The sequence below is a fragment of the Ceratotherium simum genome, chromosome 8 (genome assembly GCF_057802395.1).
Source record: "Ceratotherium simum simum isolate JZ-2026a chromosome 8, ASM5780239v1, whole genome shotgun sequence".
Classification (NCBI taxonomy): Eukaryota; Metazoa; Chordata; class Mammalia; order Perissodactyla; family Rhinocerotidae; genus Ceratotherium; species Ceratotherium simum.
Window position 1 is genome coordinate 1 of NC_141907.1, and position 21,477 is coordinate 21,477.

Genomic DNA, 21,477 nt, shown 5'->3' on the forward strand with positions numbered 1-21,477 from the left:
GCACAGCACAGCACAGCACAGCACAGCACAGCCTGGCCTGGCACAGCACAGCACAGCCTGGCACAGCACAGCCTGGCACTGGCACGGCCTGGCCTGGCACAGCACAGCACAGCACAGCACAGCACAGGCACAGCACAGCACTGGCCTGGCCTGGCACAGCACAGCACAGCACAGCACAGCCTGGCACAGCACAGCACAAGCACCAGCACAGCACAGCACAGCCTCAGCACAGCACAGCACAGCACAGCACAGCACAGCCTGGCCTGGCCTGGCCTGGCCTGGCCTGGCCTGGCCTGGCCTGGCCTGGCCTGGCCTGGCCTGGCCTGGCCTGGCCTGGCCTGGCCTGGCCTGGCCTGGCCTGGCCTGGCCTGGCCTGGCCTGGCCTGGCCTGGCCTGGCCTGGCCTGGCCTGGCCTGGCCTGGCCTGGCCTGGCCTGGCCTGGCCTGGCCTGGCCTGGCCTGGCCTGGCTGGCCTGGCCTGGCCTGGCCAGCCTGGCACAGCACAGCCTGGCCTGGCCTGGCCTGGCACTGCACAGCACAGCCTGGCCTGGCCTGGCCTGGCCTGGCCTGGCCTGGCACAGCACAGCCTGGCACAGCACAGCACAGCACAGCACAGCACAGCACAGCACAGCACAGCACAGCACAGCACAGCACAGCACAGCACAGCACAGCACAGCCTGGCACAGCACAGCCTGGCACAGCCTGGCACAGCTGGCCTGGCCTGGCCTGGCCTGGCCTGGCCTGGCCTGGCCTGGCCTGGCCTGGCCTGGCCTGGCACTGGCCTGGCCTGGCCTGGCCTGGCCTGGCCTGGCCTGGCCTGGCCTGGCCTGGCCTGGCCTGGCCTGGCCTGGCCTGGCCTGGCCTGAGCACAGCCTGGCCTGGCCTGGCCTGGCCTGGCCTGGCCTGGCCTGGCCACAGGCTGGCTGCCTGGCCTGGCCTGGCCTGGCCTGGCCTGGCCTGGCCTGGCCTGGCCTGGCCTGGCCTGGCCTGGCCTGGCCTGGCCTGGCCTGGCCACAGTGGCCTGGCCTGGCCTGGCCTGGCCTGGCCTGGCCTGGCCTGGCCTGGCCTGGCCTGGCCCTGGCCTGGCCTGGCCTGGCCTGGCCTGGCCTGGCCTGGCCTGGCCTGGCCTGGCCTGGCCTGGCCTGGCCTGGCCTGGCCTGGCCTGGCCTGGCCTGGCCTGGCCTGGCCTGGCCTGGCCTGGCCTGGCCTGGCCTGGCCTGGCCTGGCCTGGCCTGGCCTGGCCTGGCCTGGCCTGGCCTGGCCTGGCCTGGCCTGGCCTGGCCTGGCCTGGCCTGGCCTGGCCTGGCCTGGCCTGGCCTGGCCTGGCCTGGCCTGGCCTGGCCCTGGCCTGGCCTGGCCTGGCCTGGCCTGGCCTGGCCTGGCCTGGCCTGGCCTGGCCTGGCCTGGCCTGGCCTGGCCTGGCCTGGCCTGGCCTGGCCTGGCCTGGCCTGGCCTGGCCTGGCCTGGCCTGGCCTGGCCTGGCCTGGCCTGGCCTGGCCTGGCCTGGCCTGGCCTGGCCTGGCCTGGCCTGGCCTGGCCTGGCCTGGCCTGGCCTGGCCTGGCCTGGCCTGGCCTGGCCTGGCCTGGCCTGGCCTGGCCTGGCCTGGCCTGGCCTGGCCTGGCCTGGCCTGGCCTGGCCTGGCCTGGCTGGCCTGGCCTGGCCTGGCCTGGCCTGGCCTGGCCTGGCCTGGCCTGGCCTGGCCTGGCCTGGCCTGGCCTGGCCTGGCCTGGCCTGGCCTGGCCTGGCCTGGCCTGGCCTGGCCTGGCCTGAGCCTGGCCTGGCCTGGCCTGGCCTGGCCTGGCCTGGCCTGGCCTGGCCTGGCCTGGCCTGGCCTGGCCTAGCTGCCTGGCCTGGCCTGGCCTGGCCTGGCCTGGCCTGGCCTGGCCTGGCCTGGCCTGGCCTGGCCTGGCCTGGCCTGCCTGGCCTGGCCAGCCTGGCCTGGCCTGGCCTGGCCTGGCCTGGCCTGGCCTGGCCTGGCCTGGCCTGGCCTGGCCTGGCCTGGCCTGGCCTGGCCTGGCCTGGCCTGGCCTGGCCTGGCCTGGCCTGGCCTGGCCTGGCCTGGCCTGGCCTGGCCTGGCCTGGCCTGGCTGAGCCTGAGCCTGGCCTGGCCTGGCCTGGCCTGGCCTGGCCTGTACAGCCTGGCCACTGGCCTGGCCTGGCCTGGCCTGGCCTGGCCTGGCCTGGCCTGGCCTGGCCTGGCCTGGCCTGGCCTGGCCTGGCCTGGCCTGGCCTGGCCTGGCCTGGCCTGGCCTGGCCTGGCCTGGCCTGGCCTGGCCTGGCCTGGCCTGGCCTGGCCTGGCCTGGCCTGGCCTGGCCTGGCCTGGCCTGGCCTGGCCTGGCCTGGCCTGGCCTGGCCTGGCCTGGCCTGGCCTGGCCTGGCCTGGCCAGCACTGGCCTGGCCTGGCCTGGCCTGGCCTGGCCTGGCACAGCCTGGCCTGGCCTGGCACAGCACAGCACAGCCTGGCCTGGCCTGGCCTGGCCTGGCCTGGCCTGGCCTGGCCTGGCCTGGCCTGGCCTGGCCTGGCCTGGCCTGGCACAGCACTGGCCTAGCGCCTGGCCTGGCCTGGCCTGGCCTGGCCTGGCCTGGCCTGGCCTGGCCTGGCCTGGCCTGGCCTGGCCCTGGCCTGGCCTGGCCTGGCCTGGCCTGGCTAGCCTGGCCTGGCCTGGCCTGGCCTGGCCTGGCCTGGCCTGGCCTGGCCTGGCCTGGCCTGGCCTGGCCTGGCCTGGCCTGGCCTGGCCTGGCCTGGCCTGGCCTGGCCTGGCCTGGCCTGGCCCTGGCCTGGCCTGGCCTGGCCTGGCCTGGCCTGGCCTGGCCTGGCCTGGCCTGGCCTGGCCTGGCCTGGCCTGGCCTGGCCTGGCCTGGCCTGGCCTGGCCTGGCCTGGCCTGGCCTGGCCTGGCCTGGCCTGGCCTGGCCTGGCCTGGCCTGGCCTGGCCTGGCCTGGCCTGGCCTGGCCTGGCCTGGCCTGGCCTGGCCTGGCACAGCCTGGCCTGGCCTGGCCTGGCCTGGCCTGGCCTGGCCTGGCCTGGCCTGGCCTGGCACAGCTGGCCTGGCCTGGCCTGGCCTGGCCTGGCCTGGCCTGGCCTGGCCTGGCCTGGCCTGGCCTGGCACAGCCTGGCCTGGCCTGGCCTGGCCTGGCCTGGCCTGGCCTGGCACAGCCTGGCCTGGCCTGGCCTGGCCTGGCACAGCACTGGCACAGCCTGGCCTGCACAGCCTGGCCTGGCCAGCACAGCCTGGCCTGGCCTGGCCTGGCCTGGCCTGGCCTGGCCTGGCCTGGCCTGGCACAGCCTGGCCTGGCCTGGCCTGGCGCCTGGCCTGGCCTGGCCTAGCCTGGCCTGGCCAGCCTAGCCTGGCCTGGCCTGGCCTGGCCTGGCCTGGCCTGGCCTGGCCTGGCCTGGCCTGGCCTGGCCTGGCCTGGCCTGGCCTGGCCTGGCCTGGCCTGGCCTGGCCTGGCCTGGCCTGGCCTGGCCTGGCCTGGCCTGGCCTGGCCTGGCCTGGCCTGGCCTGGCCCTGGCCTGGCCTGGCCTGGCCTGGCCTGGCCTGGCCTGGCCTGGCCTGGCCTGGCCTGGCCTGGCCTGGCCTGGCCTGGCCTGGCCTGGCCTGGCCTGGCCTGGCCTGGCCTGGCCTGGCCTGGCCTGGCCTGGCCTGGCCTGGCCTGGCCTGGCCTGGCACAGCCTGGCCTGGCCTGGCCTGGCCTGGCCTGGCCTGGCCTGGCCTGGCCTGGCCTGGCCTGGCCTGGCCTGGCCTGGCCTGGCCTGGCCTGGCCTGGCCTGGCCTGGCCTGGCCTGGCCTGGCCTGGCCTGGCCTGGCCTGGCCTGGCCTGGCACAGCCTGGCCTGGCCTGGCCTGGCCTGGCCTGGCCTGGCCTGGCCTGGCCTGGCCTGGCCTGGCCTGGCACAGCCTGGCCTGGCCTGGCCTGGCCTGGCCTGGCCTGGCCTGGCCTGGCCTGGCCTGGCCTGGCCTGGCCTGGCCTGGCCTGGCCTGGCCTGGCCTGGCCTGGCCTGGCCTGGCCTGGCCTGGCCTGGCCTGGCCTCTGGCCTGGCCTGGCCTGGCCTGGCCTGGCCTGGCCTGGCCTGGCCTGGCCTGGCCTGGCCTGGCCTGGCCTGGCCTGGCCTGGCCTGGCCTGGCCTGGCCTGGCCTGGCCTGGCCTGGCCTGGCCCTGGCCTGGCCTGGCCTGGCCTGGCCTGGCCTGGCCTGGCCTGGCCTGGCCTGGCCTGGCCTGGCCTGGCCTGGCCTGGCCTGGCCTGGCCTGGCCTGGCCTGGCCTGGCCTGGCCTGGCCTGGCCTGGCCTGGCCTGGCCTGGCCTGGCCTGGCCTGGCCTGGCCTGGCCTGGCCTGGCCTGGCCTGGCCTGGCCTGGCCTGGCCTGGCCTGGCCTGGCCTGGCCTGGCCTGGCCTGGCCTGGCCTGGCCTGGCCTGGCCTGGCCTGGCCTGGCCTGGCCTGGCCTGGCCTGGCCTGGCCTGGCCTGGCCTGGCCTGGCCTGGCCTGGCCTGGCCTGGCCTGGCCTGGCCTGGCCTGGCCTGGCCTGGCCTGGCCTGGCCTGGCCTGGCCTGGCCTGGCCTGGCCTGGCCTGGCCTGGCCTGGCCTGGCACAGCACTGGCCTGGCCTGGCCTGGCCTGGCCTGGCCTGGCCTGGCCTGGCCTGGCCTGGCCTGGCCTGGCCTGGCCTGGCCTGGCCTGGCCTGGCCTGGCCTGGCCTGGCCTGGCCTGGCCTGGCCTGGCCTGGCCTGGCCTGGCCTGGCCTGGCCTGGCCTGGCCTGGCCTGGCCTGGCCTGGCCTGGCCTGGCCTGGCCTGGCCTGGCCTGGCCTGGCCTGGCCTGGCCTGGCCTGGCCTGGCCTGGCCTGGCCTGGCCTGGCCTGGCCTGGCCTGGCCTGGCCTGGCCTGGCCTGGCCTGGCCTGGCCTGGCCTGGCCTGGCCTGGCCCTGGCCTGGCCTGGCCTGGCCTGGCCTGGCCTGGCCTGGCCTGGCCTGGCCTGGCCTGGCCTGGCCTGGCCTGGCCTGGCCTGGCCTGGCCTGGCCTGGCCTGGCCTGGCCTGGCCTGGCCTGGCCTGGCCTGGCCTGGCCTGGCCTGGCCTGGCCTGGCCTGGCCTGGCCTGGCCTGGCCTGGCCTGGCCTGGCCTGGCCTGGCCTGGCCTGGCCTGGCCTGGCCTGGCCTGGCCTGGCCTGGCCTGGCCTGGCCTGGCCTGGCCTGGCCTGGCCTGGCCTGGCCTGGCCTGGCCTGGCCTGGCCTGGCCTGGCCTGGCCTGGCCTGGCCTGGCCTGGCACAGCCTGGCCTGGCCTGGCACAGCACTGCACAGCCTGGCTGGCCTGGCCTGGCCTGGCCTGGCCTGGCCGCCTGGCCTGGCCTGGCCTGGCCTGGCCTGGCCTGGCCTAGCCTGGCCTGGCCTGGCCTGGCCTGGCCTGGCCTGGCCTGGCCTGGCCTGGCCTGGCCTGGCCTGGCCTGGCCTGGCCTGGCCTGGCCCCTGGCCTGGCCTGGCCTGGCCTGGCCTGGCCTGGCCTGGCCTGGCCTGGCCTGGCCTGGCCTGGCCTGGCCTGGCCTGGCCTGGCTGGCCTGGCCTGGCCTGGCCTGGCCTGGCCTGGCCTGGCCTGGCCTGGCCTGGCCTGGCCTGGCCTGGCCTGGCCTGGCCTGGCCTGGCCTGGCCTGGCCTGGCCTGGCCTGGCCTGGCCTGGCCTGGCCTGGCCTGGCCTGGCCTGGCCTGGCCTGGCCTGGCCTGGCCTGGCCTGGCCTGGCCTGGCCTGGCCTGGCCTGGCCTGGCCTGGCCTGGCCTGGCCTGGCCTGGCCTGGCCTGGCCTGGCCTGGCCTGGCCTGGCCTGGCCTGGCACAGCCTGGCCTGGCCTGGCCTGGCACAGCCTGGCACAGCCTGGCCTGGCCTGGCACAGCACAGCACAGCCTGGCCTGGCACAGCACAGCACAGCCTGGCCTGGCCTGGCCTGGCCTGGCCTGGCACAGCCTGGCCTGGCCTGGCACAGCACAGCACAGCCTGGCACAGCCTGGCCTGGCCTAGCCTGGCACAGCACAGCCTGGCCTGGCCTGGCCTGGCCTAGCCTGGCCTGGCCTGGCCTGGCCTGGCCTGGCCTGGCCTGGCCTGGCCTGGCCTGGCCTGGCCTGGCCTGGCCTGGCCTGGCCTGGCCTGGCCCTGGCCTGGCCTGGCCTGGCCTGGCCTGGCCTGGCCTGGCCTGGCCTGGCCTGGCCTGGCTGGCCTGGCCTGGCCTGGCCTGGCCTGGCCTGGCCTGGCCTGGCCTGGCCTGGCCTGGCCTGGCCTGGCCTGGCCCTGGCCTGGCCTGGCCTGGCCTGGCCTGGCAGCCTGGCCTGGCCTGGCCTGGCCTGGCCTGGCCTGGCCTGGCCTGGCCTGGCCTGGCCTGGCCTGGCCTGGCCTGGCCTGGCCTGGCCTGGCCTGGCCTGGCCTGGCCTGGCCTGGCCTGGCCTGGCCTGGCCTGGCCTGGCCTGGCCTGGCCTGGCCTGGCCTGGCCTGGCCTGGCCTGGCCTGGCTGGCCTGGCCTGGCCTGGCCTGGCCTGGCCTGGCCTGGCCTGGCCTGGCCTGGCCTGGCCTGGCCTGGCCTGGCCTGGCCTGGCCTGGCCTGGCCTGGCCTGGCCTGGCCTGGCCTGGCCTGGCCTGGCCTGGCCTGGCCTGGCCTGGCCTGGCCTGGCCTGGCCTGGCCTGGCCTGGCCTGGCCTGGCCTGGCCTGGCCTGGCCTGGCCTGGCCTGGCCTGGCCTGGCCTGGCCTGGCCTGGCCTGGCCTGGCCTGGCCTGGCCTGGCCTGGCCTGGCCTGGCCTGGCCTGGCCTGGCCTGGCCTGGCCTGGCCTGGCCTGGCCTGGCCTGGCCTGGCCTGGCCTGGCCTGGCCTGGCCTGGCCTGGCCTGGCCTGGCCTGGCCTGGCCTGGCCTGGCCTGGCCTGGCCTGGCCTGGCCTGGCCTGGCCTGGCCTGGCCTGGCCTGGCCTGGCCTGGCCTGGCCTGGCCTGGCCTGGCCTGGCCTGGCCTGGCCTGGCCTGGCCTGGCCTGGCCTGGCCTGGCCTGGCCTGGCCTGGCCTGGCCTGGCCTGGCCTGGCCTGGCCTGGCCTGGCCTGGCCTGGCCTGGCCTGGCCTGGCCTGGCCTGGCCTGGCCTGGCCTGGCCTGGCCTGGCCTGGCCTGGCCTGGCCTGGCCTGGCCTGGCCTGGCCTGGCCTGGCCTGGCCTGGCCTGGCCTGGCCTGGCCTGGCCTGGCCTGGCCTGGCCTGGCCTGGCCTGGCCTGGCCTGGCCTGGCCTGGCCTGGCCTGGCCTGGCCTGGCCTGGCCTGGCCTGGCCTGGCCTGGCCTGGCCTGGCCTGGCCTGGCCTGGCCTGGCCTGGCCTGGCCTGGCCTGGCCTGGCCTGGCCTGGCCTGGCCTGGCCTGGCCTGGCCTGGCCTGGCCTGGCCTGGCCTGGCCTGGCCTGGCCTGGCCTGGCCTGGCCTGGCCTGGCCTGGCCTGGCCTGGCCTGGCCTGGCCTGGCCTGGCCTGGCCTGGCCTGGCCTGGCCTGGCCTGGCCTGGCCTGGCCTGGCCTGGCCTGGCCTGGCCTGGCCTGGCCTGGCCTGGCCTGGCCTGGCTGGCCTGGCCTGGCCTGGCCTGGCCTGGCCTGGCCTGGCCTGGCCTGGCCTGGCCTGGCCTGGCCTGGCCTGGCCTGGCCTGGCCTGGCCTGGCCTGGCCTGGCCTGGCCTGGCCTGGCCTGGCCTGGCCTGGCCTGGCCTGGCCTGGCCTGGCCTGGCCTGGCCTGGCCTGGCCTGGCCTGGCCTGGCCTGGCCTGGCCTGGCCTGGCCTGGCACAGCCTGGCCTGGCCTGGCCTGGCCTGGCCTGGCCTGGCCTGGCCTGGCCTGGCCTGGCCTGGCCTGGCCTGGCCTGGCCTGGCCTGGCCTGGCCTGGCCTGGCCTGGCCTGGCCTGGCCTGGCCTGGCCTGGCCTGGCCTGGCCTGGCCTGGCCTGGCCTGGCCTGGCCTGGCCTGGCCTGGCCTGGCCTGGCACAGCCTGGCCTGGCCTGGCCTGGCCTGGCCTGGCCTGGCCTGGCCTGGCCTGGCCTGGCCTGGCCTGGCCTGGCCTGGCCTGGCCTGGCCTGGCCTGGCCTGGCCTGGCCTGGCCTGGCCTGGCCTGGCCTGGCCTGGCCTGGCCTGGCCTGGCCTGGCCTGGCCTGGCCTGGCCTGGCCTGGCCTGGCCTGGCCTGGCCTGGCCTGGCCTGGCCTGGCCTGGCCTGGCCTGGCCTGGCCTGGCCTGGCCTGGCCTGGCCTGGCACAGCCTGGCCTGGCCTGGCCTGGCCTGGCCTGGCCTGGCCTGGCCTGGCCTGGCCTGGCCTGGCCTGGCCTGGCCTGGCCTGGCCTGGCCTGGCCTGGCCTGGCCTGGCCTGGCCTGGCCTGGCCTGGCCTGGCCTGGCCTGGCCTGGCCTGGCCTGGCCTGGCCTGGCCTGGCCTGGCCTGGCCTGGCCTGGCCTGGCCTGGCCTGGCCTGGCCTGGCCTGGCCTGGCCTGGCCTGGCACAGCCTGGCCTGGCCTGGCTGGCCTGGCCTGGCCTGGCCTGGCCTGGCCTGGCCTGGCCTGGCCTGGCACAGCCTGGCCTGGCCTGGCCTGGCCTGGCCTGGCCTGGCCTGGCCTGGCCTGGCTGGCCTGGCCTGGCCTGGCCTGGCCTGGCCTGGCCTGGCCTGGCCTGGCCTGGCCTGGCCTGGCCTGGCCTGGCCTGGCCTGGCCTGGCCTGGCCTGGCCTGGCCTGGCCTGGCCTGGCCTGGCCTGGCCTGGCCTGGCCTGGCCTGGCCTGGCCTGGCCTGGCCTGGCCTGGCCTGGCCTGGCCTGGCCTGGCCTGGCCTGGCCTGGCCTGGCCTGGCCTGGCCTGGCCTGGCCTGGCCTGGCCTGGCCTGGCCTGGCCTGGCCTGGCCTGGCCTGGCCTGGCCTGGCCTGGCCTGGCCTGGCCTGGCCTGGCCTGGCCTGGCCTGGCCTGGCCTGGCCTGGCCTGGCCTGGCCTGGCCTGGCCTGGCCTGGCCTGGCCTGGCCTGGCCTGGCCTGGCCTGGCCTGGCCTGGCCTGGCCTGGCCTGGCCTGGCCTGGCCTGGCCTGGCCTGGCCTGGCCTGGCCTGGCCTGGCCTGGCCTGGCCTGGCCTGGCCTGGCCTGGCCTGGCCTGGCCTGGCCTGGCCTGGCCTGGCCTGGCCTGGCCTGGCCTGGCCTGGCCTGGCCTGGCCTGGCCTGGCCTGGCCTGGCCTGGCCTGGCCTGGCCTGGCCTGGCCTGGCCTGGCCTGGCCTGGCCTGGCTGGCCTGGCCTGGCCTGGCCTGGCCTGGCCTGGCCTGGCCTGGCCTGGCCTGGCCTGGCCTGGCCTGGCCTGGCCTGGCCTGGCCTGGCCTGGCCTGGCCTGGCCTGGCCTGGCCTGGCTGGCCTGGCCTGGCCTGGCCTGGCCTGGCCTGGCCTGGCCTGGCCTGGCCTGGCCTGGCCTGGCCTGGCCTGGCCTGGCCTGGCCTGGCCTGGCCTGGCCTGGCCTGGCCTGGCCTGGCCTGGCCTGGCCTGGCCTGGCCTGGCCTGGCCTGGCCTGGCCTGGCCTGGCCTGGCCTGGCCTGGCCTGGCCTGGCCTGGCCTGGCCTGGCCTGGCCTGGCCTGGCCTGGCCTGGCCTGGCCTGGCCTGGCCTGGCCTGGCCTGGCCTGGCCTGGCCTGGCCTGGCCTGGCCTGGCCTGGCACAGCCTGGCCTGGCCTGGCCTGGCCTGGCCTGGCCTGGCCTGGCCTGGCCTGGCCTGGCCTGGCCTGGCCTGGCCTGGCCTGGCCTGGCCTGGCCTGGCCTGGCCTGGCCTGGCCTGGCCTGGCCTGGCCTGGCCTGGCCTGGCCTGGCCTGGCACAGCCTGGCCTGGCCTGGCCTGGCCTGGCCTGGCCTGGCCTGGCCTGGCCTGGCCTGGCCTGGCCTGGCCTGGCCTGGCCTGGCCTGGCCTGGCCTGGCCTGGCCTGGCCTGGCCTGGCCTGGCCTGGCCTGGCCTGGCCTGCCTGGCCTGGCCTGGCCTGGCCTGGCCTGGCCTGGCCTGGCCTGGCCTGGCCTGGCCTGGCCTGGCCTGGCCTGGCCTGGCCTGGCCTGGCCTGGCCTGGCCTGGCCTGGCCTGGCCTGGCCTGGCCTGGCCTGGCCTGGCCTGGCCTGGCCTGGCCTGGCCTGGCCTGGCCTGGCTGGCCTGGCCTGGCCTGGCCTGGCCTGGCCTGGCCTGGCCTGGCCTGGCCTGGCCTGGCCTGGCCTGGCCTGGCCTGGCCTGGCCTGGCCTGGCCTGGCCTGGCCTGGCCTGGCCTGGCCTGGCCTGGCCTGGCCTGGCCTGGCCTGGCCTGGCCTGGCCTGGCCTGGCCTGGCCTGGCCTGGCCTGGCCTGGCCTGGCCTGGCCTGGCACAGCCTGGCCTGGCCTGGCCTGGCCTGGCCTGGCCTGGCCTGGCCTGGCCTGGCCTGGCCTGGCCTGGCCTGGCCTGGCCTGGCCTGGCCTGGCCTGGCCTGGCCTGGCTGCCTGGCCTGGCCTGGCCTGGCACAGCCTGGCCTGGCCTGGCCTGGCACAGCACAGCCTGGCGCCTGGCCTGGCACAGCACTGGCCTGGCCTGGCCTGGCCTGGCCTGGCCTGGCCTGGCCTGGCCTGGCCTGGCCTGGCACAGCCTGGCCTAGCCTGGCCTGGCCTGGCCTGGCCTGGCCTGGCCTGGCCTGGCCTGGCCTGGCTGGCCTGGCCTGGCCTGGCCTGGCCTGGCCTGGCCTGGCCTGGCCTGGCCTGGCCTGGCCTGGCCTGGCCTGGCCTGGCCTGGCCTGGCCTGGCCCTGGCCTGGCCTGGCCTGGCCTGGCCTGGCCTGGCCTGGCCTGGCCTGGCCTGGCCTGGCTGGCCTGGCCTGGCCTGGCCTGGCCTGGCCTGGCCTGGCCTGGCCTGGCCTGGCCTGGCCTGGCCTGGCCTGGCCTGGCCTGGCCTGGCCTGGCCTGGCCTGGCCTGGCCTGGCCTGGCCTGGCCTGGCCTGGCCTGGCCTGGCCTGGCCTGGCCTGGCCTGGCCTGGCCTGGCCTGGCCTGGCCTGGCCTGGCCTGGCCTGGCCTGGCCTGGCCTGGCCTGGCCTGGCCTGGCCTGGCCTGGCCTGGCCTGGCCTGGCCTGGCCTGGCCTGGCCTGGCCTGGCCTGGCCTGGCCTGGCCTGGCCTGGCCTGGCCTGGCCTGGCCTGGCACAGCCTGGCCTGGCCTGGCCTGGCCTGGCCTGGCCTGGCACAGCACAGCACAGCACAGCACAGCACAGCACAGCACAGCCTGGCCTGGCACAGCACAGCCTGGCCTGGCCTGGCCTGGCACAGCACAGCCTGGCCTGGCCTGCACAGCCTGGCACAGCCTGGCCTGGCCTGGCCTGGCCTGGCACAGCACTAGCCTGGCCTAGCCTGGCCTGGCCTAGCCTGGCCTGGCCTGGCCTGGCCTAGCCTGGCCTGGCCTGGCCTGGCCTGGCCTAGCCTGGCCTGGCCTGGCCTAGCCTGGCCTAGCCTGGCCTGGCCTGGCCTAGCCTGGCCTGGCCTGGCCTGGCCTGGCCTAGCCTGGCCTGGCCTGGCCTAGCCTGGCCTAGCCTGGCCTGGCCTGGCCTGGCCTGGCCTGGCCTGGCCTGGCCTGGCCTGGCCTGGCCTGGCCTGGCCTGGCCTGGCCTGGCCTGGCCTGGCCTGGCCTGGCCTGGCCTGGCCTGGCCTGGCCTGGCCTGGCCTGGCCTGGCCTGGCCTGGCCTGGCCTGGCCTGGCCTGGCCTGGCCTGGCCTGGCCTGGCCTGGCCTGGCCTGGCCTGGCCTGGCCTGGCCTGGCCTGGCCTGGCCTGGCCTGGCCTGGCCTGGCCTGGCCTGGCCTGGCCTGGCCTGGCCTGGCCTGGCCTGGCCTGGCCTGGCCTGGCCTGGCCTGGCGCCTGGCCTGGCCTGGCCTGGCCTGGCCTGGCCTGGCACAGCACAGCCTGGCCTGGCCTGGCCTGGCCTGGCCTGGCCTGGCCTGGCCTGGCCTGGCCTGGCCTGGCCTGGCCTGGCACAGCCTGGCCTGGCCTGGCCTGGCCTGGCCTGGCCTGGCCTGGCCTGGCCTGGCCTGGCCTGGCACAGCCTGGCCTGGCCTGGCCTGGCCTGGCCTGGCCTGGCCTGGCCTGGCCTGGCCTAGCCTAGCCTAGCCTGGCCTGGCCTGGCCTGGCCTGGCCTAGCCTGGCCTAGCCTGGCCTAGCCTGGCCTGGCCTGGCCTGGCCTAGCCTGGCCTAGCCTGGCCTGGCCTGGCCTGGCCTGGCCTAGCCTGGCCTGGCCTGGCCTGGCCTGGCCTGGCCTAGCCTGCCTGGCCTGGCCTGGCCTGGCCTGGCCTGGCCTGGCCTGGCCTGGCCTGGCCTGGCCTGGCCTGGCCTGGCCTGGCCTGGCCTGGCCTGGCCTGGCCTGGCCTGGCCTGGCCTGGCCTGGCCTGGCCTGGCCTGGCCTGGCCTGGCCTGGCCTGGCCTGGCCTGGCCTGGCCTGGCCTGGCCTGGCCTGGCCTGGCCTGGCCTGGCCTGGCCTGGCCTGGCCTGGCCTGGCCTGGCCTGGCCTGGCCTGGCCTGGCCTGGCCTGGCCTGGCCTGGCCTGGCCTGGCCTGGCCTGGCCTGGCCTGGCCTGGCCTGGCCTGGCCTGGCCTGGCCTGGCACAGCCTGGCCTGGCCTGGCCTGGCCTGGCCTGGCCTGGCCTGGCCTGGCCTGGCCTGGCCTGGCCTGGCACAGCCTGGCCTGGCCTGGCCTGGCCTGGCCTGGCCTGGCCTGGCCTGGCCTGGCCTGGCCTGGCCTGGCCTGGCCTGGCCTGGCACAGCCTGGCCTGGCACAGCACAGCACAGCCTGGCCTGGCCTGGCCTGGCCTGGCCTGGCCTAGCACAGCCTGGCCTGGCCTGGCCTAGCCTAGCCTAGCCTAGCCTAGCCTAGCCTGGCCTAGCCTGGCCCTAGCCTAGCCTAGCCTGGCCTAGCCTGGCCTAGCCTAGCCTAGCCTGGCCTAGCCTGGCCTAGCCTAGCCTAGCCTGGCCTGGCCTGGCCTAGCCTGGCCTGGCCTGGCCTGGCCTAGCCTGGCCTGGCCTGGCCTGGCCTGGCCTGGCCTGGCCTGGCCTGGCCTGGCCTGGCCTGGCCTGGCCTGGCCTGGCCTGGCCTGGCCTGGCCTGGCCTGGCCTGGCCTGGCCTGGCCTGGCCTGGCCTGGCCTGGCCTGGCCTGGCCTGGCCTGGCCTGGCCTGGCCTGGCCTGGCCTGGCCTGGCCTGGCCTGGCCTGGCCTGGCCTGGCCTGGCCTGGCCTGGCCTGGCCTGGCCTGGCCTGGCCTGGCCTGGCCTGGCCTGGCCTGGCCTGGCCTGGCCTGGCCTGGCCTGGCCTGGCCTGGCCTGGCCTGGCCTGGCCTGGCCTGGCCTGGCCTGGCCTGGCCTGGCCTGGCCTGGCCTGGCCTGGCCTGGCCTGGCCTGGCCTGGCCTGGCCTGGCCTGGCCTGGCCTGGCCTGGCCTGGCCTGGCCTGGCCTGGCCTGGCCTGGCACAGCACAGCCTGGCCTGGCCTGGCCTGGCCTGGCCTGGCCTGGCCTGGCCTGGCCTGGCCTGGCCTGGCCTAGCCTGGCCTGGCCTGGCCTGGCCTGGCCTGGCCTAGCCTGGCCTAGCCTAGCCTAGCCTGGCCTAGCCTAGCCTGGCCTGGCCTGGCCTGGCCTAGCCTGGCCTAGCCTGGCCTAGCCTGGCCTGGCCTGGCCTAGCCTGGCCTGGCCTGGCCTGGCCTGGCCTGGCCTGGCCTGGCCTGGCCTGGCCTGGCTGGCCTGGCCTGGCCTGGCCTGGCCTGGCCTGGCCTGGCCTGGCCTGGCCTGGCCTGGCCTGGCCTGGCCTGGCCTGGCCTGGCCTGGCCTGGCCTGGCCTGGCCTGGCCTGGCCTGGCCTGGCCTGGCCTGGCCTGGCCTGGCCTGGCCTGGCCTGGCCTGGCCTGGCCTGGCCTGGCCTGGCCTGGCCTGGCCTGGCCTGGCCTGGCCTGGCCTGGCCTGGCCTGGCCTGGCCTGGCCTGGCCTGGCCTGGCCTGGCCTGGCCTGGCCTGGCCTGGCCTGGCCTGGCCTGGCCTGGCCTGGCCTGGCCTGGCCTGGCCTGGCCTGGCCTGGCCTGGCCTGGCCTGGCCTGGCCTGGCCTGGCCTGGCACAGCACAGCACAGCCTGGCCTGGCACAGCACAGCCTGGCCTGGCACAGCACAGCACAGCACAGCAGCCTGCACAGCCTGGCCTGGCCTGGCCTGGCCTGGCACAGCACAGCCTGGCACAGCCTGGCCTGGCCTGGCCTGGCCTGGCCTGGCCTGGCCTGGCCTGGCCTGGCCTGGCCTGGCACAGCCTGGCCTGGCCTGGCCTAGCCTGGCCTGGCCTGGCACAGCCTAGCCTAGCCTGGCCTGGCCTGGCCTGGCCTAGCCTAGCCTAGCCTGGCCTGGCCTGGCCTGGCCTGGCCTGGCCCTAGCCTGGCCTGGCCTGGCCTGGCCTGGCCTGGCCTGGCCTGGCCTGGCCTGGCCTGGCCTGGCCTGGCCTGGCCTGGCCTGGCCTGGCCTGGCCTGGCCTGGCCTGGCCTGGCCTGGCCTGGCCTGGCCTGGCCTGGCCTGGCCTGGCCTGGCCTGGCCTGGCCTGGCCTGGCCTGGCCTGGCCTGGCCTGGCCTGGCCTGGCCTGGCCTGGCCTGGCCTGGCCTGGCCTGGCCTGGCCTGGCCTGGCCTGGCCTGGCCTGGCCTGGCCTGGCCTGGCCTGGCCTGGCCTGGCCTGGCCTGGCCTGGCCTGGCCTGGCCTGGCCTGGCCTGGCCTGGCCTGGCCTGGCCTGGCCTGGCCTGGCCTGGCCTGGCCTGGCCTGGCCTGGCCTGGCCTGGCCTGGCCTGGCCTGGCCTGGCCTGGCCTGGCCTGGCCTGGCCTGGCCTGGCCTGGCCTGGCCTGGCACAGCACAGCACAGCACAGCACAGCACAGCACTGGCCTGGCCTGGCCTGGCCTGGCCTGGCCTGGCCTGGCCTGGCCTGGCCTGGCCTGGCCTGGCACAGCACAGCCTGGCCTGGCACAGCACAGCACAGCCTGGCACAGCACAGCACAGCACAGCCTGGCCTGGCCTGGCCTGGCCTGGCACAGCCTAGCCTGGCCTGGCCTGGCCTGGCCTAGCCTGGCCTAGCCTAGCCTGGCCCTGGCCTGGCCTGGCCTGGCCTGGCCTGGCCCTGGCCTGGCCTGGCCCTGGCCTGGCACAGCCTGGCCTGGCCTGGCCTGGCCTGGCCTGGCCTGGCCTGGCCTGGCCTGGCCTGGCCTGGCCTGGCCTGGCCTGGCCTGGCCTGGCCTGGCCTGGCCTGGCCTGGCCTGGCCTGGCCTGGCCTGGCCTGGCCTGGCCTGGCCTGGCCTGGCCTGGCCTGGCCTGGCCTGGCCTGGCCTGGCCTGGCCTGGCCTGGCCTGGCCTGGCCTGGCCTGGCCTGGCCTGGCCTGGCCTGGCCTGGCCTGGCCTGGCCTGGCCTGGCACAGCCTGGCCTGGCCTGGCCTGGCCTGGCCTGGCCTGGCCTGGCCTGGCCTGGCCTGGCCTGGCCTGGCCTGGCCTGGCCTGGCCTGGCCTGGCCTGGCCTGGCCTGGCCTGGCCTGGCCTGGCCTGGCCTGGCCTGGCCTGGCCTGGCCTGGCCTGGCCTGGCCTGGCCTGGCCTGGCCTGGCACAGCACAGCACAGCACAGCCTGGCCTGGCACAGCCTGGCCTGGCCTGGCCTGGCCTGGCCTGGCCTGGCACAGCACAGCCTGGCCTGGCCTGGCCTGGCCTGGCCTAGCCTGGCCTGGCCTGGCCTGGCCTGCCTAGCCTGGCCTGGCCTGGCCTGGCCTGGCCTGGCCTGGCCTGGCCTGGCCTAGCCTGGCCTGGCCTGGCCTGGCCTGGCCTGGCCTGGCCTGGCCTGGCCTGGCCTGAGCCTGGCCTGGCCTGGCCTGGCCTGGCCTGGCCTGGCCTGGCCTGGCCTGGCCTGGCCTGGCCTGGCCTGGCCTGGCACAGCCTGGCCTGGCCTGGCCTGGCCTGGCCTGGCCTGGCCTGGCCTGGCCTGGCCTGGCCTGGCCTGGCCTGGCCTGGCCTGGCCTGGCCTGGCCTGGCCTGGCCTGGCCTGGCCTGGCCTGGCCTGGCCTGGCCTGGCCTGGCCTGGCCTGGCCTGGCCTGGCCTGGCCTGGCCTGGCCTGGCCTGGCCTGGCCTGGCCTGGCCTGGCCTGGCCTGGCCTGGCCTGGCCTGGCCTGGCCTGGCCTGGCCTGGCCTGGCCTGGCCTGGCCTGGCCTGGCCTGGCCTGGCACAGCCTGGCCTGGCCTGGCCTGGCCTGGCCTGGCCTGGCCTGGCCTGGCCTGGCCTGGCCTGGCCTGGCCTGGCCTGGCCTGGCCTGGCCTGGCCTGGCCTGCACAGCCTGGCCTGGCCCTGGCCTGGCCTGGCCTGGCCTGGCCTGGCCTGGCCTGGCCTGGCCTGGCCTAGCCTAGCCTGGCCTGGCCTGGCCTAGCCTGGCCTAGCCTGGCCTGGCCTGGCCTAGCCTAGCCTGGCCTGGCCTAGCCTGGCCTAGCTGGCCTGGCCTGGCCTGGCCTGGCCTGGCCTAGCCTGGCCTAGCCTGGCCTGGCCTGGCCTGGCCTGGCCTGGCCTGGCCTGGCCTGGCCTGGCCTGGCCTGGCCTGGCCTGGCCTGGCCTGGCCCTGGCCTGGCCTGGCCTGGCCTGGCCTGGCCTGGCCTGGCCTGGCCTGGCCTGGCCTGGCCTGGCCTGGCCTGGCCTGGCCTGGCCTGGCCTGGCCTGGCCTGGCCTGGCCTGGCCTGGCCTGGCCTGGCCTGGCCTGGCCTGGCCTGGCCTGGCCTGGCCTGGCCTGGCCTGGCCTGGCCTGGCCTGGCCTGGCCTGGCCTGGCCTGGCCTGGCCTGGCCTGGCCTGGCCTGGCCTGGCCTGGCCTGGCCTGGCCTGGCCTGGCCTGGCCTGGCCTGGCCTGGCACAGCCTGGCCTGGCCTGGCCTGGCCTGGCCTGGCCTGGCCTGGCCTGGCCTGGCCTGGCCTGGCCTGGCCTGGCCTGGCACAGCCTGGCCTGGCCTGGCCTGGCCTGGCCTGGCCTGGCCTGGCCTGGCACAGCACAGCCTGGCCTGGCCTGGCCTGGCCTGGCCTGGCCTGGCCTGGCCTGGCCTGGCCTGGCCTGGCCTGGCCTGGCCTAGCCTGGCCTGGCCTGGCCTGGCCTGGCCTGGCCTAGCCTGGCCTGGCCTGGCCTGGCCTGGCCTGGCCTGGCCTAGCCTGGCCTGGCCTGGCCTGGCCTGGCCTGGCCTGGCCTGGCCTGGCCACAGCCTGGCCTGGCCTGGCCTGGCCTGGCCTGGCCTGGCCTGGCCTGGCCTGGCCTGGCCTGGCCTGGCCTGGCCTGGCCTGGCCTGGCCTGGCCTGGCCTGGCCTGGCCTGGCCTGGCCTGGCTGGCCTGGCCTGGCCTGGCCTGGCCTGGCCTGGCCTGGCCTGGCCTGGCCTGGCCTGGCCTGGCCTGGCCTGGCCTGGCCTGGCCTGGCCTGGCCTGGCCTGGCCTGGCCTGGCCTGGCCTGGCCTGGCCTGGCCTGGCCTGGCCTGGCCTGGCCTGGCCTGGCCTGGCCTGGCCTGGCCTGGCCTGGCCTGGCCTGGCCTGGCCTGGCCTGGCACAGCCTGGCCTGGCCTGGCCTGGCCTGGCCTGGCCTGGCCTGGCCTGGCCTGGCCTGGCCTGGCCTGGCCTGGCCTGGCCTGGCCTGGCCTGGCACAGCCTGGCCTGGCCTGGCACAGCCTGGCCTGGCCTGGCCTGGCCTGGCCTGGCCTGGCCTGGCCTGGCCTGGCACAGCACAGCACAGCCTGGCCTGGCCTGGCCTGGCACAGCACAGCCTGGCCTGGCCTGGCCTGGCACAGCACAGCCTGGCCTAGCCCTGGCCTGGCCTGGCCTGGCCTGGCCTGGCCTGGCCTGGCCTGGCCTGGCCTGCCTGGCCTGGCCTGGCCTGGCCTGGCCTGGCCTGGCCTGGCCTGGCCTGGCCTGGCCTGGCCTGGCCTGGCCTGGCCTGGCCTGGCCTGGCCTGGCCTGGCCTGGCCTGGCCTGGCCTGGCCTGGCCTGGCCTGGCCTGGCCTGGCCTGGCCTGGCCTGGCCTGGCCTGGCCTGGCCTGGCCTGGCCTGGCCTGGCCTGGCCTGGCCTGGCCTGGCCTGGCCTGGCCTGGCCTGGCCTGGCCTGGCCTGGCCTGGCCTGGCCTGGCCTGGCCTGGCCTGGCCTGGCCTGGCCTGGCCTGGCCTGGCCTGGCCTGGCCTGGCCTGGCCTGGCCTGGCCTGGCCTGGCCTGGCCTGGCCTGGCCTGGCCTGGCCTGGCCTGGCCTGGCCTGGCCTGGCACAGCCTGGCCTGGCCTGGCCTGGCCTGGCCTGGCCTGGCCTGGCCTGGCCTGGCCTGGCCTGGCCTGGCCTGGCCTGGCCTGGCCTGGCCTGGCCTGGCACAGCACAGCACAGCACAGCACAGCACAGCACAGCCTGGCCTGGCCTGGCCTGGCTGGCCTGGCACAGCACAGCCTGGCACAGCACAGCACAGCCTGGCCTGGCTGGCCTGGCACAGCACAGCACAGCCTGGCACAGCACAGCCTGGCACAGCACAGCCTGGCACAGCCTGGCCTGGCTGCCTAGCCTGGCCTAGCCTGGCCTGGCCTGGCCTGGCCTGGCCTGGCCTGGCCTGGCCTGGCCTAGCCTGGCCTGGCCTGGCCTGGCCTGGCCTGGCCTGGCCTGGCCTGGCCTGGCCTGGCCTGGCCTGGCCTGGCCTGGCCTGCCTGGCCTGGCCTGGCCTGGCCTGGCCTGGCCTGGCCTGGCCTGGCCTGGCCTGGCCTGGCCTGGCCTGGCCTGGCCTGGCCTGGCCTGGCCTGGCCTGGCCTGGCCTGGCCTGGCCTGGCCTGGCCTGGCCTGGCCTGGCCTGGCCTGGCCTGGCCTGGCCTGGCCTGGCCTGGCCTGGCCTGGCCTGGCCTGGCCTGGCCTGGCCTGGCCTGGCCTGGCCTGGCCTGGCCTGGCCTGGCCTGGCCTGGCCTGGCCTGGCCTGGCCTGGCCTGGCCTGGCCTGGCCTGGCCTGGCCTGGCCTGGCCTGGCCTGGCCTGGCCTGGCCTGGCCTGGCCTGGCCTGGCCTGGCCTGGCCTGGCCTGGCCTGGCCTGGCCTGGCCTGGCCTGGCCTGGCCTGGCCTGGCCTGGCCTGGCCTGGCCTGGCCTGGCCTGGCCTGGCCTGGCCTGGCCTGGCCTGGCCTGGCCTAGCCTGGCCTGGCCTGGCCTGGCCTGGCCTGGCCTGGCCTGGCCTGGCCTGGCCTGGCCTGGCCTGGCCTGGCCTGGCCTGGCCTAGCCTGGCCTGGCCTGGCCTGGCCTGGCCTGGCCTGGCCTGGCCTGGCCTGGCCTGGCCTGGCCTGGCCTGGCCTGGCCTGGCCTGGCCTGGCCTAGCCTGGCCTGGCCTGGCCTGGCCTGGCCTGGCCTGGCCTGGCCTGGCCTGGCCTGGCCTGGCCTGGCCTGGCCTGGCCTGGCCTGGCCTGGCCTGGCCTGGCTGGCCTGGCCTGGCCTGGCCTGGCCTGGCCTGGCCTGGCCTGGCCTGGCCTGGCCTGGCCTGGCCTGGCCTGGCCTGGCCTGGCCTGGCCTGGCCTGGCCTGGCCTGGCCTGGCCTGGCCTGGCCTGGCCTGGCCTGGCCTGGCCTGGCCTGGCCTGGCCTGGCCTGGCCTGGCCTGGCCTGGCCTGGCCTGGCCTGGCCTGGCCTGGCCTGGCCTGGCCTGGCCTGGCCTGGCCTGGCCTGGCCTGGCCTGGCCTGGCCTGGCCTGGCCTGGCCTGGCCTGGCCTGGCCTGGCCTGGCCTGGCCTGGCCTGGCCTGGCCTGGCCTGGCCTGGCCTGGCCTGGCCTGGCCTGGCCTGGCCTGGCCTGGCCTGGCCTGGCCTGGCCTGGCCTGGCCTGGCCTGGCCTGGCCTGGCCTGGCCTGGCCTGGCCTGGCACAGCCTGGCCTGGCCTGGCCTGGCCTGGCCTGGCCTGGCCTGGCCTGGCCTGGCTAGCCTGGCCTGGCACAGCCTACTGGCCACAGCCTGGCCTAGCTGGCCTGGCCTGGCCTGGCCTGGCCTGGCCTGGCCTGGCCTGGCCTGGCTGGCCTGGCCTGGCCTGGCCCTGGCCTGGCCTGGCCTGGCCTGGCCTGGCCTGGCCTGGCCTGGCCTGGCCTGGCCTGGCCTGGCCTGGCCTGGCCTGGCCTGGCCTGGCCTGGCCTGGCCTGGCCTGGCCTGGCCTGGCCTGGCCTGGCCTGGCCTGGCCTGGCCTGGCCTGGCCTGGCCTGGCCTGGCCTGGCCTGGCCTGGCCTGGCCTGGCCTGGCCTGGCCTGGCCTGGCCTGGCCTGGCCTGGCCTGGCCTGGCCTGGCCTGGCCTGGCCTGGCCTGGCCTGGCCTGCCTGGCCTGGCCTGGCCTGGCCTGGCCTGGCCTGGCCTGGCCTGGCCTGGCCTGGCCTGGCCTGGCCTGGCCTGGCCTGGCCTGGCCTGGCCTGGCCTGGCACCTGGCCTGGCCTGGCCTGGCCTGGCCTGGCCTGGCCTGGCCTGGCCTGGCCTGGCCTGGCCTGGCCTGGCCTGGCCTGGCCTGGCCTGGCCTGGCCTGGCCTGGCCTGGCCTGGCCTGGCCTGGCCTGGCCTGGCCTGGCCTGGCCTGGCCTGGCCTGGCCTGGCTGGCCTGGCCTGGCCTGGCCTGGCCTGGCCTGGCCTGGCCTGGCCTGGCCTGGCCTGGCCTGGCCTGGCCTGGCCTGGCCTGGCCTGGCCTGGCCTGGCCTGGCCTGGCTGCCTGGCCTGGCCTGGCCTGGCCTGGCCTGGCACAGCCTGGCCTGGCCTGGCCTGGCCTGGCCTGGCCTGGCCTGGCCTGGCCTGGCCTGGCCTGGCCTGGCCGGGCCTGGCCTGGCCTGGCCTGGCCTGCCTGCCGGCCTGGCCTGGCCTGGCCTGGCCTGGCCTGGCCTGGCCGGGCCTGGCCTGGCCTGGCCTGGCCTGGCCTGGCCTGGCCTGGCCTGGCCTGGCCTGGCCTGGCCTGGCCTGGCCTGGCCTGGCCTGGCCTGGCCTGGCCTGGCCTGGCCTGGCCTGGCCTGGCCTGGCCTGGCCCTGGCCTGGCCTGGCCTGGCCTGGCCTGGCCTGGCCTGGCCTGGCCTGGCCTGGCCGGGCCTGGCCTGGCCTGGCCTGGCCGGGCCTGGCCTGGCCTGGCCTGGCCTGGCCTGGCCTGGCCGGGCCTGGCCTGGCCTGGCCTGGCCTAACCTGGCCTGGCCGGGCCTGGCCTGGCCTGGCCTGGCCGGGCTGGCCTGGCCTGGCCTGGCCTGGCCTGGCCTGGCCTGGCCTGGCCTGGCCTGGCCGGGCCTAGCCTGGCCTGGCCTGGCCGAACCTGGCCGGGCCTGGCCTGGCCTAGCCTGGCCGGGCCTGGCCGGGCCTGGCCTGGCGGGCCTGGCCTGGCCGGGCCTGGCCTGGCCTGGCCGGGCCTGCTGGCCGGGCCTGGCCTGGCCTGGCCTGGCCTGGCCTGGCCGGGCCTGGCCTGGCCTGGCGCCTGGCCTGGCCGGGCCTGGCCTGGCCTGGCCGGGCCTGGCCTGGCCTGGCCTGGCTGGCCT